The sequence below is a fragment of the Microchirus variegatus genome, assembly GCF_963457635.1.
Source record: "Microchirus variegatus genome assembly, chromosome: 2".
In the NCBI taxonomy this organism is placed as follows: Eukaryota; Metazoa; Chordata; class Actinopteri; order Pleuronectiformes; family Soleidae; genus Microchirus; species Microchirus variegatus.
Genome location: NC_139803.1, coordinates 36240560 through 36253320, shown reverse-complemented (window position 1 = coordinate 36253320; position 12761 = coordinate 36240560).

Below are 12761 nucleotides of genomic sequence, written 5' to 3'. Positions count from 1 at the left end.
ATACGTTTTAAATAACATGCAGAAAGAGAAGTTTTGTTTTTGTCATGAAATTACAATATTGTGACTTGGTCAGGATAAAATGTGGGTCCCCACACAGGAAGTTTGGCAAACATTGGCCTTGACCACTGATACAGCAGAAGAACAGAAATAAAAGGTACTATATTTTTGTTTTTATGGAAAATACTATTGCTTATACAATTTAACTTGTTGTTTCATCTCACCGTGAAGCTCTCTTTGGCCACAGAATTTAATATATCTCTGAGTCTGAGGGACATTGTTATGCTTTTATATAGCATCCACAAGGCTAACGTAGCAACATGGGGTTGCGCTACTGGCTGCAAGTCAATACAGGCTCGATCTAAGCACCAGCTGTCATACATGGCCTTGTTCCTGTCTAATCACTGTGGCATATTGTCAGTTCCTCTGTGCCCCCAGCACACAACACATTATCCCTTTAGTTGGGCTAATTTTGCAGTAAATCAGTACCATACCAACATTGATAACTGCCTTTTCCCCCCAGACACCTTTGGTAAAATACAGCAAACAACAGTGTTTGACGCTGATCATTTTTGGCACCTGTGTTGAAAAAACCCCCCCCATGCAGCCACGAATTAAATATAAACTGAAGGTGTGAATAAAACATTCTTATGTAAACTGTTTAAACAAATATATGTATAGGATTTGTAAAGCTAACGTTAATGATTGTTCGAATCATGCATTATTTATACACATATTTCCGAGCTCTTCTTGGTATTTGGGGGCGAACCAACGACTCTTAATCAATGGATCTGGCAACGTAAGTGTAACTGTTACAAGTAATAGTATAAGTAGTACTTAATTCTATGCCCATTTTATGTCCTATTTTATTATTTATCATACTTAAAAGCAGGGACCTAGTCCTCTACCCAAAATACCATATGGTATACTTGAAATTTCTGAACTCATTAACACAATGTGTACATGACTTGTTTGGTGCTCAAATGGTAAAGTTGAGAAAATGCTGTTTTGTTGCAATGGTGTTCTCACAACTACTGGAAATGAAGAAATTTCACAACAAACACAACAACAACTCTACACAACTAAAATGATAATACATTAACTTACGATCCATAAAAAATCTCACAAATAATGGGGCTTTGCCACTTTTAAAAGGTGCATTATGTAATAAATCTAAAGCAACTGGCCATAAAATCCTCCTAATGTCACAGAGACTCAGGAATAATGTTCATATAACAAACTGAACTCACCAACAACAACAGTACAGACAAAATATTTGCATTAAAAACAATATTTTGCAGACTGCAAATCATGTTTATGTTTTAAAATCATGTTTTGGCATGTGGCGCCACCTACCGCCGTGTACCAATCATTGCAGTTAGTAGAGTCCCAGCTGTCGAGCAACCACGGGTTGCCAGTTATGTCAGAAAATGAAACCTAAAAGACCTCGGTATTTTGAATTTGAATGTAGTTACCGTTTTTGACCACATTCTTACATATGGCACCTTTAAAAATGTCAGCAAAAATGATCTTGAACATCGGGAAACTTTACTTATGATGTATACGACATGAAGGGGACATTAAAATGGACTCCACTCATAATGTAATGCAACAATGTGTCGGCACAGTCTACAGTCAGTATCTCATCGTAGTCTTGTACCTTTGGGGTTTAGTCAAGGGAAGTCTCACAACAGGTAGCTTTTTAACGGATGGACATGGCAGCGCTGAGCCTTTCTTTCATAAAGACCACTGACGGGTGTGTGCTAAATTATTCATCGAATGCAATTCTGAGCATTGTGCGATGGCAAAATTTATCTGTGCTTTGCACACGTGTGGCCTGTCTGAACACTAAAAGATCAGGACAGGAGAGTATTGATGACCAATATATGGCTAATGGGCATTTTTATAACAATCGTAAACAATTATTGATTTATTTCGTCTGCCACTGCTGGTCCATCTTTGTAGTGAAGGGCTCGAGCCAAAGATCAGGAGATGTGTGTAAGCTGGATGCTGGTCAATCATAGCTGCTTGTCTTTGTGCCTTTGAGCAAGGTTAGAGAGAAGGTATGAGTGGACGGTTTGGTTGTCCTCAGGCTACATTCAAGCTGGGGTTAATCACAGGCTTTGTCCTTAACTGTCAAAGACAGATTAGCCTGTGCTTCACTGATGGATTGACAATAAATTTCTTTCATTCCAGTGCGAGTTCCTGCAGCATGAAGTCATTGTAAGCACGTATTGACCAAACGGGTAAAAATAGCACAAAATTCCACCGTGAGATCCTGCCACCTGGACCTGGTGTTAAGGTTGCTCTATATATATATCTGTTTTATATTAATACTGTGTGTTTGTCTGGGAGCCAAAGTTAAAGAGGGCCAGTGAAAAGCTCCCGAGCAAGCGATTGCCACGTGAACGATGTCGTGCACAAACACAGGACACCTTGAAAAACTCATTTACCCCCAGCTACCGCCAGCCAACCGAGATACAGGCAATTAGCCACACTCTGAAAGAGCCGGGGTTTATTGTTGCTGCTTCCCAGCACATCCGAACTCCATTAACATGAATTAGGATGTTTACCTTGTGGTGAAATCCGAACAGCAGCTCTCAGTCAGCAGGTTATTGTGTGGCCCCGCCACAGGTCATTGGTTGTTCCTGACTCATAAATCACCTGACACCAACCTTGTCCAACATCTCGCATCGGGTTTATGGAGGATTGTAACGGCGCGGATGGGAATATGTGTTGTTAGGATTAGTGTTGATTGTAATCGCTGATCCTTCCCGTCCGTAGAGGTCACTGAGAGCTGGAGGGCCAGGGAAACAAACAACCCCGCTCACCTCCTTCAGCTGCTACCCACCCCCCATTACATGGAATGTTCACGAAGGTTTGCTCCAGTCCTCATTGTTAACACTCAACACCCGCTAACACAAACACACTTTTGCAAAAGCAAAGTGTAGATTTCAGCACATGCAGTTGAAGCTGCACATGGACAAGTCTTCATGGCACTGTGGTATCTGCTGGACACTGAACCATGACCACCCCCTTACGACTCCCTCCCCCTTTAACTGCAATAAAAAACATTCTCTGAATATGTGAGTTGGGGGATGAGTGGAAAGTAAAAGTGGGGATACAAACAGAACGGGAGAATTATTGCACAGGACGACATGAACTTCATCTGCTTCTCTACTTGTTGGTGGAATCTTTACCAATTTAGAAATTCGGTTATGATGATCTTCTTACCATTGGTTGACTGTTTTTAAAAGGGGATATGGGTCTTATCAACTGGAAAATGTGCTGATGACTTAGCCCGTTGTTTAGATTTGTAAACACAGATTTGTAAGCAGAATCTGATCTTCCTGACCGACTGTTTACATCATATATTTGCAAGTGATTAGATCCCATCTGTCTGTGTCCATATTGACACAGTCTAGTCTCGTCTTCCACATGGATTTCCATAGTTACAGGAAAACAAGTGGTCTGAACAAAATAAATAACAACATCGAAGACAGAATTCTTTCTTGTTTCTTCAAGGACAACAGAAACGGAGGACATAAAGGCTGAGTTATGCTGACTTTCATGCTGCCATCACCACTGGAGCGGGGCGTGAGGTATGCCTGGTGGAATCCCATGGTGGGGGCATTTGCAAATGCAATGTGGCACTCAAATTACCGAATACAAGAGAAGACATTCCACATTATCCCAGATTATTGTCCTCCACAGTGTCGATCATTGAACGCGCCTCAATTTGTTGACACTTTGAAATCCTATCTGAGTGACAGAGACGTTCACAATATAACGGATCTGTGAAAAGTCAGATCAGTAGCAGCTGGTTTGAGTCAGCTTTGGAAAAATCGGATCTGTGTTTTTTTAGCTGATCCACACTACCACAAAAAAATCAATATGCTGGATATGCTTCAAAATTGAAACAATATGCATCATCCAGTTGACTTGAGTGAAGTTCAAGCACCTTGTGCTTAGTTACAGCGATGATTTATAATGTTGCCTCACTTCAACCTACCAAAGGTCTAAGTATTTCATGATAAAATAGTATGGAACAGTGGCGTGCAAAAACCTTTGGCACAAATATATTGTATTCATTAATAACAGAAGCCATTTATTGACTTAAATGAATTTTTTTTTCTGGCAAAGTGATCAGAGGTCAAACGAGCAGATGATGTGCCGTCAATATTCACGTAAACCACCATATCAGACCGAACACCTCAGGCTCTTGGTGTGAATGTGTCTCCTTCTGTTTCTCTTTGCATCCATCTGCTCTGTTATTTTCCACAGTACAGCACAAAAATAAAGCAGACGCGATGGATGAAAACCGAGGGATAATCCTGCCGTGTCATCTCAGTATCAAACCGTTTATGCCAAGCTGAGAGGGCAAAGTCATGGCCAGCCGGGACACAGTGAGAGAAAAAATGGCAGAAAGTGTGTCCAAAATCCTTGACTTTTACTGAAGGTTTTTTTTTTCAGTAACAACACACGATAAAATAGGACTAAACAGGATAAAACCCAGGACATGTTGCTCTGGTAAACAGACGAAGCAGCTGCAGGGAGAATGCCATGTTGTGCAGAGACAAGAAAACGGGCAAAAGCAAATATTTGCCCCTCACTGCAGAAGTGTTTGGGTTTCAGGTGCCATGTTCAAAGTTCAAAAACCAAAAAAATCGGTCAATGCACTTCCCAAAACTTTCCCAGCCGAAACCGAAACAGGCAACATCAGTGAGTGCAAACATGAATCTCATGTCATCACTTTTGATTCCACAGGTGTTGTTGTTCTTGTTGGACCTTGGATTCTTACATGAGTGCCATTTTTTTTTGCTGCCGGGATAAAGAAAGATATGATGCGCGCAGTTTCTTCACGGAGGATTATAAATCCTGTCGACGCACGCCGTCAAGGCTGGGAAAGCTTCGCCGTGATTCGCTGTCAAGAATAACAGACACGTCGATAAAGACGAACCGACTGTTCTCCCACATGCCCGACTCCCTGTGTGTTGTGTCTCCACAGGCAGAGATAGCACCGGTGCCAGGGATTGAAGGGGAAGGAGGAGGACACTGGATTAAAATTTACTGAGACGGGGGGGTTTGTGTGTGGGTCTGTGAAGTTTTCAAGGATTACACAATGAATCATCACAATTACTGATAAGAGACAGCTCTTAAATCCTGGCGTTAATACTGCAGCAGCATATTTATAATAACAGCACTCGTTGTGTTTACGTGACACCTGAAGTGGAGATATTTGTGCTTTCAATCATCCTCCCACTCTGTGCCATTCTGAGGAGCAGAAAAAAAACGTTCAAAATTATATAATATAAACCTTTTGTTGTATTCTTTAATGTGTGTTCGTACCAGGTTTAAAGTGGTAAATTGGCCCTTTACCAGTGCTATAGTTGCTTTTAATGGTTTAACAGCACAACATTGGCAGATTCATTACTTAAAAGCCATGTTTTAAACAATGTTTAATCTAGCTTTCTATAAGCTAATGTTAGCTCCAGTTCATATTATACATCCATGGGTATACCTCCACTGCTGCCTGCCACCTGGTAGTATATACTTGCGCGGCAGAGTCCTGGAGTATCACTTTGGTTTTAATCCTGAGAAAGCACAGACTTGAAATCGGGAAGACTCTAATGCGTCTGATGACGTTAAAATAATTTGGCCACATAATCTGTTCAAATCAAGTCTATGTGGGGCATATTATAGATGTTTCCCTGCTGCTCCAACAAGAAAACATCTAACACATGCAGATCAGTGGGTCCCCAGGACCCTGTGTTAAGACACATCTGTGTATTTTCTGTATGTCGAACTCCTTGATGTCACGAATCCATTCACATTTAAAGCTTACTTTTAGCTCTTTTAGCTCACTTGTTTTTGGTTTTGCAAAAAAAGTCACTAGACTCAAAACACTTATAAAAAACAAATGCACCTCTAACTCTTGTGAAACCATGAGTGGATGGAGTTTGACAAATGGACAATAGTCTTATTGTGTTGTATTGTTTATTGTTCATGTTTTTTTTTATGCCTTGCTATAAAAGAATTCTATCTTGTGGGAGGCGACAAATATGACCCAACTCTGTGTTCCTCAGTCCTGGTCTTGGGGACCCACTGCCCTGCATGTTTTAGATTTTTGGCCGCTCCAACGTAACTGAGTCAAATGAAAGGGTCGTTTTCAGGCTTCTGAATTAGGTGCGTTGGAGCAGGAAAACATCTAAAACATGTGGGTCCCCAGGAGCCACGATCAACATACGCTGAACTAACCGAACTTAAAAATCCTTGCATATAGATACATTATATATATCATATAATGTATAATGTGCAACAACAGAGCGTTTGATTTGAAATCTGCTGCTTTTGACAGCATGCATGTTTCTACTGTGGTTTTGTAATATATTTTTGCATGCCTCGTGGGAAGTATAAAACACTGCTTTCCATCATGCAGTTCATGTGGAACGAAAACAGAGAGTGTGTGCTCTACTGAGACATTGATTTAGCGCTGAGGGGACAAGATCCGAGAGGCCAGGCTCTTTTTTATTTTTTTGTCTCACAGGGACATATTGAGTGAAGGGACCGTCCTGTTCAATCTGCTCTCCGGAGCGCATGGAATCATGGGCACACACAAAGGCTCAATGTTTGCATCTTGTGTATCCTTTTAATGTGTCCCACACGGTCAGACGAGAGGCTAAAAATAGGCAGGATGAAGAGTTTTGAGGCCCTCGAGGTGTGTTAGAGAGAGACATGCTGGTCCTGCAGTGCAGTTGCTTTTAAAGGTTTGAACGGTTTTCCCATATAACATCAGTCATGTAAAGAACATTGTGCAGGACATGAAAAGGGACAAAAACAGAGCAGGGAATAGCTTTGAGCACTAGCATTTGTGGCCCCCATTTTTCAGAAGGAAACTAGGTTTTCAAATTAGTTTTACGAGACAGTTATACAGTGGTATTTATGTTTAATTAGCAAGAAATGAAATGAATGTTGAAACATCATTCGATTTGTCAATTAATATAATTATTCAGCAGTGTGGTAATCAGGGGATAACTTTTAGTAGAGCTCCCATGGAGCATAATGGAGAGCAGAGAAACCCAACAATTCACACAATGATCAAACACTAGGCATCAGTGGAGAGAAAATAACTCCCTTTGAAGAGGAAGAAATCTCTGACAGAACCAGACTCAAAGATGTGCAGCCATCTGCCTAGACAAGTTGGGGTGAAAGGAAAAATGGGGGACAGTGGAGAGGTGAGGGACAGAAAGGACAAGAGGGAGAAAAGGTAGAGACAGAAGAAAGAGACCAGGAGCAGATATACAACAACTGTGTCATATCCAATGACTTCAACCGTTTATTGTCATGTGCACTACACGCTTATAAATATGGGTTCCAAACGTGTCCTTCTACAAGGGCTGAGGTTCTACCTGGAACCATTTGCTTTTTTCCCGAAGAAAGGGTTTTTCAAGGGTTCTTGGTAACACTAATGGTTCCAGTAAGAACCATTTTGATCCAGAGAACCCTTTAAAACCGCTTTCCTGAATAAAGGATTATAAAAGGGTTCTTGGTGGAACCCTCCAAAAGGGTTCCAAGTGGACCCTTTGTAAAAAGGTTCTACCTGGAGCCAAAAAGGGTTCTCCTATGAGGACAAGCTGAAGAACCTTATATGGTTCTACTTAGCACTTTTATTTCTAAGAGAGAAGAGACATCTAGTAAATGGGAATAGGTTTCTGGAACCTGGAACAACTCATTCATAATATACTATAATATAATATAATATAATATAATAACTTAAAGAAAATGCTTATTAACATGTAAAAGCAGCCTTTCCTCTTATTAGTCTTATTTTTGGACACAAATCACAAAGAATAACCTCTGATTGTGTCATAGCAGCAACAACGTAACATTAATTATAAATCGGATTCCAATTAGACACCTGTCAGACATCTGTCTCACATCCCAAAGGAGTCAAAGAAACACCAGGTCCCACATGTATGCATGGGTTTTGAGTTAGTCAGTTATGTTAAAATGTGTTATTTTAATCACTAACATACTAAAGCCAGCTGGGTTTTGCATTCAGGGCTGATTTTCATTATCAAATCATCTGTTGATTGTTTTATTGCTTGTTTATTTAGTTAATTTGTTCATCAAATGTGGAAAACGATGAAAAAACCCGATTCAGACTTATATTACTAATCCACTCACGTAAATGTAATACATATATTACATTTATATAATATACAGTATATGAACATAATATATGTGTATCTCACTCCTGGTCCTGGGGAGCCACTGTCCTGCATGTTTCCCTGCTTAAACACACCTGATAGTTCCAGTTCCACTTTAGACAATGTTTTTTGTTTGCTTTATCCCACTTAATTTAAAATAGGGGAAGGTTAGATAATCCTTTATTAGTTCCACAACAGCGGTAAATTTATGAGTGATTTTGAGATGGTGCTGGAGAATATGGGCACTGGCTCCACTACAATTTGAGCGAATTCCACTCTGACTGAAGTGGACCATTTTTTCTTTAAATTTAAGCGTTGCGTGAGAGAAAAACACAGTGGAGGAAAATGGGATACATCATGATGGCCACCAGTGAAATACACGCATGAAACAACGAGCAAATGAAGGTCCATTGTTTTGCCGAAGACGAGAGAATCACATGACTCTGATGGACGACTCTGATGCCTGTCTCAGACACACTGAACTCTCAGTGAGGCAAAGACGGAAAGGTTTGGTTACAGTCGGTAACGCAGGGAGATGTGACATTGACAGAGTGCAGGGGGCACGTCTGACAGCGGGCAGCAGGGAAGGGAGGGGGGCGGGGGTTTGGGTGGTGTCAAGTGTTCACACTCCGCCTCCCTCCACTTTCCATCAATTACATCTCCATCTGATGACCTCATCCTCCAACGAGACTGGCGAGACGCCCCGGTGACAGAAGCATACTGTCCACGTCACAAGCCAAAATGATTTCGTCCCATAAGCTGCCACCTCTCTCTCTCTCTCTCTCTATCTGTTTTTCCATCCCCTTATGATTCAACACAACTGCAAAGAGAGTTCAGTCTAAGGTAACAGATTTGCTCGCCTCGTGGCTGCCTGCCCTGCCTTGAGAGCACACAGTAATCTCAAGATTGACTGAGCTGAAGCAATAAAAAAAAGTGAAGCCAAAGCAGCTCAGCTTTGATCGTGTATCCCACAGTTTTTCTGCCTGTTTTCACCCCTCAGGTAAGGTTTCACTTACTTAAGTATAGAACGTTACATAAGCTCAAATCATTCCCCTGAGTGTTTTTTAAAACGGGACACACGAGTCATCACAGCACCTCTTATTGCTGGTGTCTGACAGATGTCCTTGGAATGACAAGGGCAACCCTAACCCTAACCCTTAAGGATAGCAATCATCAAATTAATTCCACAAATGTATCTTCCTAAGAAGTCTGTCAGTGTGTTTGTATGCACAGTTATAACGTACACTTGGACGACTGTCCTTGTCACAGTGTACAAACTCCATTGGCGAGTGTTAGGGATGGTGTTCCCAGACCAACTGAGAGATATAATCTCTCCAGCATGTCCTGGGTTGGCACTAAAGGCCCTGGTATACTGGCACGCCGAAATTTGTGCCAAATACCCTGGTATACTCGCACATCAAGGTCCTGTTGTATCCCACTTCACCACCAGGTGGCGGTACAAATCTGAACGCAATAGCGGAATAGGACGCATTCCTATCGCAGAAGAAGAGAACGATGCTACAGCTCCCTCGGACAGTATCTCACAGCCGTAAGGGCCGTCGGGCAGGGGAGTCATGGTGTGTCAGCCGGTTTGATGGTCACCAGGTCGAGGCTTGGATGACTGTCCTTGGCGGCTACTTCTTCTGTTTTCAAAATGTATTTTTATGCTTGCTGAGCTGGGCTTGTACTCCACCTACACAATTTGTGTCATGCGCATGGTGTGGAAGTATGCCTGGGCCATAAGGTCTCGTCCTGGAAGGACATGTTTGAAACACCGGGGAGGGGTCCATCCTAACCAGATGCCTGAACCACCTCAGCTGGCTCCTCTCAACGTGGAGGTGCAGCGGTTCTACTCTGAGGCCCTCCCAGATGTCCGAAAAATATTCATCCTGTCCAAAAAAAAATGTAATGCCACAGATTTCCCCATGCTTTCTCATAATTGTTCCTCCGTGAACCAACTTCTTCCGCTATTCCCAGGTCAAAGCTGAGGGAAACTGTGGACTATGGGACTGAGTATCCAGACCAGCCTGAGTCAGACTGGTTCTATGTGTAGTAGTAACTTGACTCACAATTGCACTTAGTGTGATAGACTAAGGCCCACTTTACATTACGCTTTTCGCGAGAGCGGGACTGGCGACCCCCCCGTGTAAAGAGAATTCCAGCTGTCTTCAAATTTTCTCCCGACAACTGCAAAGTGGTCGCCCAACAACTCGGCCGGAGTCCCCGACAACTTCAAAGTGCGTACAAAGAGAACGCGTCGGGCTCGCGACAGCGGGAGGTCAGGGTTTAGGCGATTAGCATATACCGCGTAACTTTTGTTCCAAAAAAAAAATGCAGAGGGTGAAGGAGGCCGCTGGACGCTGTACTCGGAGCACCTCCGAAACCAAGTGCCTGATCGGTATCTGAGATCCAGAAGAAGCTGGAGTCATCCAGGAACAAGATGGCCTACCTAAAAATGCAACAGCGGATGCGGGAGGCCGGCTACGATCATACAGTCGAGCAAGTAAAGAGGAATGTTGTAAGCGCCGTGGGTGTCCTGCCAGATTTCCCGACAGTGCGCCGCTGTCGCAAAAAGCGTAATATAAAGTGGGCCTAAAGCAAGGTTTCTCACTCCTGGTCCTGGGGAACCACTCTCCCGCATGTTTAAGATGTTTCCCAACACACCTGATTCAAACGGTCAGCTCGTCATTAAGCTCTGCTGAAGCCTGATAATGACCCATTTATTCTGATCAGGTGTGTTGGAGTGAGAAACCCTGGGCTAAAGGATGGGGAGTCCAATTTTAGTTTTTTTTATTCTAGCATGTGATATTGTTTTTTATCCTGCGTTGTTGCCCAGAAAACAGCATCTACAGGCACTTTAGATGTATGTGATGATTCAGAACCATCCACTGTTGAAGGCAGCCAAACCCTGCACTTGCTAATGCTGCGATTGCATCTGACCAAAGAATAAGTGATTCATCTTCCGTATAACTTCCATTTTCTTCCACAAATATACAGTTTGTCAGCCTGACATTCTAGAGAAAGAGCATGTAAATAAAGTCATTTATCATTCATGGCTCAATGTAAGAAGATAATTGTGTTCATATGTAATAAATGTCATCTACCAATGAAATGACTTCAATCCGGAGATTGTTTTTTTAAATTATTCATAGTCAACTTTTTAGCCTTTAGTGGAGGCACTGAAGAGAAAATCCGCTCTTCTCTTTGTTCCAGGTGAGCTCTGTTTCGACGTGGGATGATGTTGCCATTCGTAATTTCACCTGTCATTACCATCACAATTAGTATTTCCTGTTTAATCTGCATTTCCATCGCCGAGCATGACAAGAAAAAGAGCTAATGGTTTGGAAAAGATTAGCTTTTCATTTCTGTAGTGACTCACACACACTCTGGGGTTTACATACGAGAGAGTTTGTCATGCATCTCTTCTGTTTTGTGGTTTTATCCTTGGTCTTGCTTTGTGTTTGTAGCCTTTGTCCCCCCTTGTAAAACACTTTTTGATGTTTGTTTAAAGTGCTGGAAAAGTGAATGGACTTCATTTTCCACACCACTGCACGAGATCTTAACCTCATTTCTACCCCGTTTCATTTAAATTTCCCAAAAGGCTCGTTTGAAAGAAAGTCAATGTGACGTCACATTTGAAAGACTTTCGTATTGATCGACTTGATCTGAGGATTTTTTTGTGCTTCATACAAATGAGCAACAGGCCTCAGAGGAGGAGGAGGAGGAGAGAGGAGTCGTCCATGACAACAGAGCACGATTAAGTCACGGGTGGAAGTTTCCTGGCTGCTTGTCAGGCGTAATTGTGATTCTTCTAGAGAATGAAATGAGCGCTGTGTGACTCACGCTGTGCTCCGTGTTCCTCAATGCAGCCAAAAAGAGGGCTCACCCAGATGCTTGTCTCCCTGTCTAAATAACATCCATTACTCAGTGTGTATCCATCACACAACACTTGTTGTCAAATCCATCATGGTTTTTCTCCTGGAAACTCCCCCCGTAGGCACATTATTCGTACAGTTGGACAATTGTCATGTTGATGTACTGTATGACAGAGAAGGTAGAGGACAATCACAGTTGTGCCGTGTTGTTTTTGTTTGCGGGCGGACCTTAGGAAGCTGCCTGCTGATTGGATACTGAGTTGGAGTTGCTGTACGTCTCAAACTCGTTCCCCAAGTTTACAAAATACGTTTGTCAGATTATAAACAGCAGATACTTGAAATTATTTTGTCAAATGTCGAGTTCCAGACGGACAGCGACTCCAAGCCCTATAATCTATCATTATGAAATGCTAAGTCATATTTATGAGATACTATGTCATAATTTATCAGATTATCATGATTTAGCATCTCATAATTATGATATAGTATCCTATTATTATGACTTGGCATCTCATAATTACGAATTAGCATCTCATAATTTTGATATAGTATCTCATAATTACGACTTAGCATCTCATAATTACGACATAGTATCTCATAATTACGACTTAGCATCTCATAATTACGACTTAGCATCTCATAATTATGACATAGTATCTCATAATTATGACTTTGCATC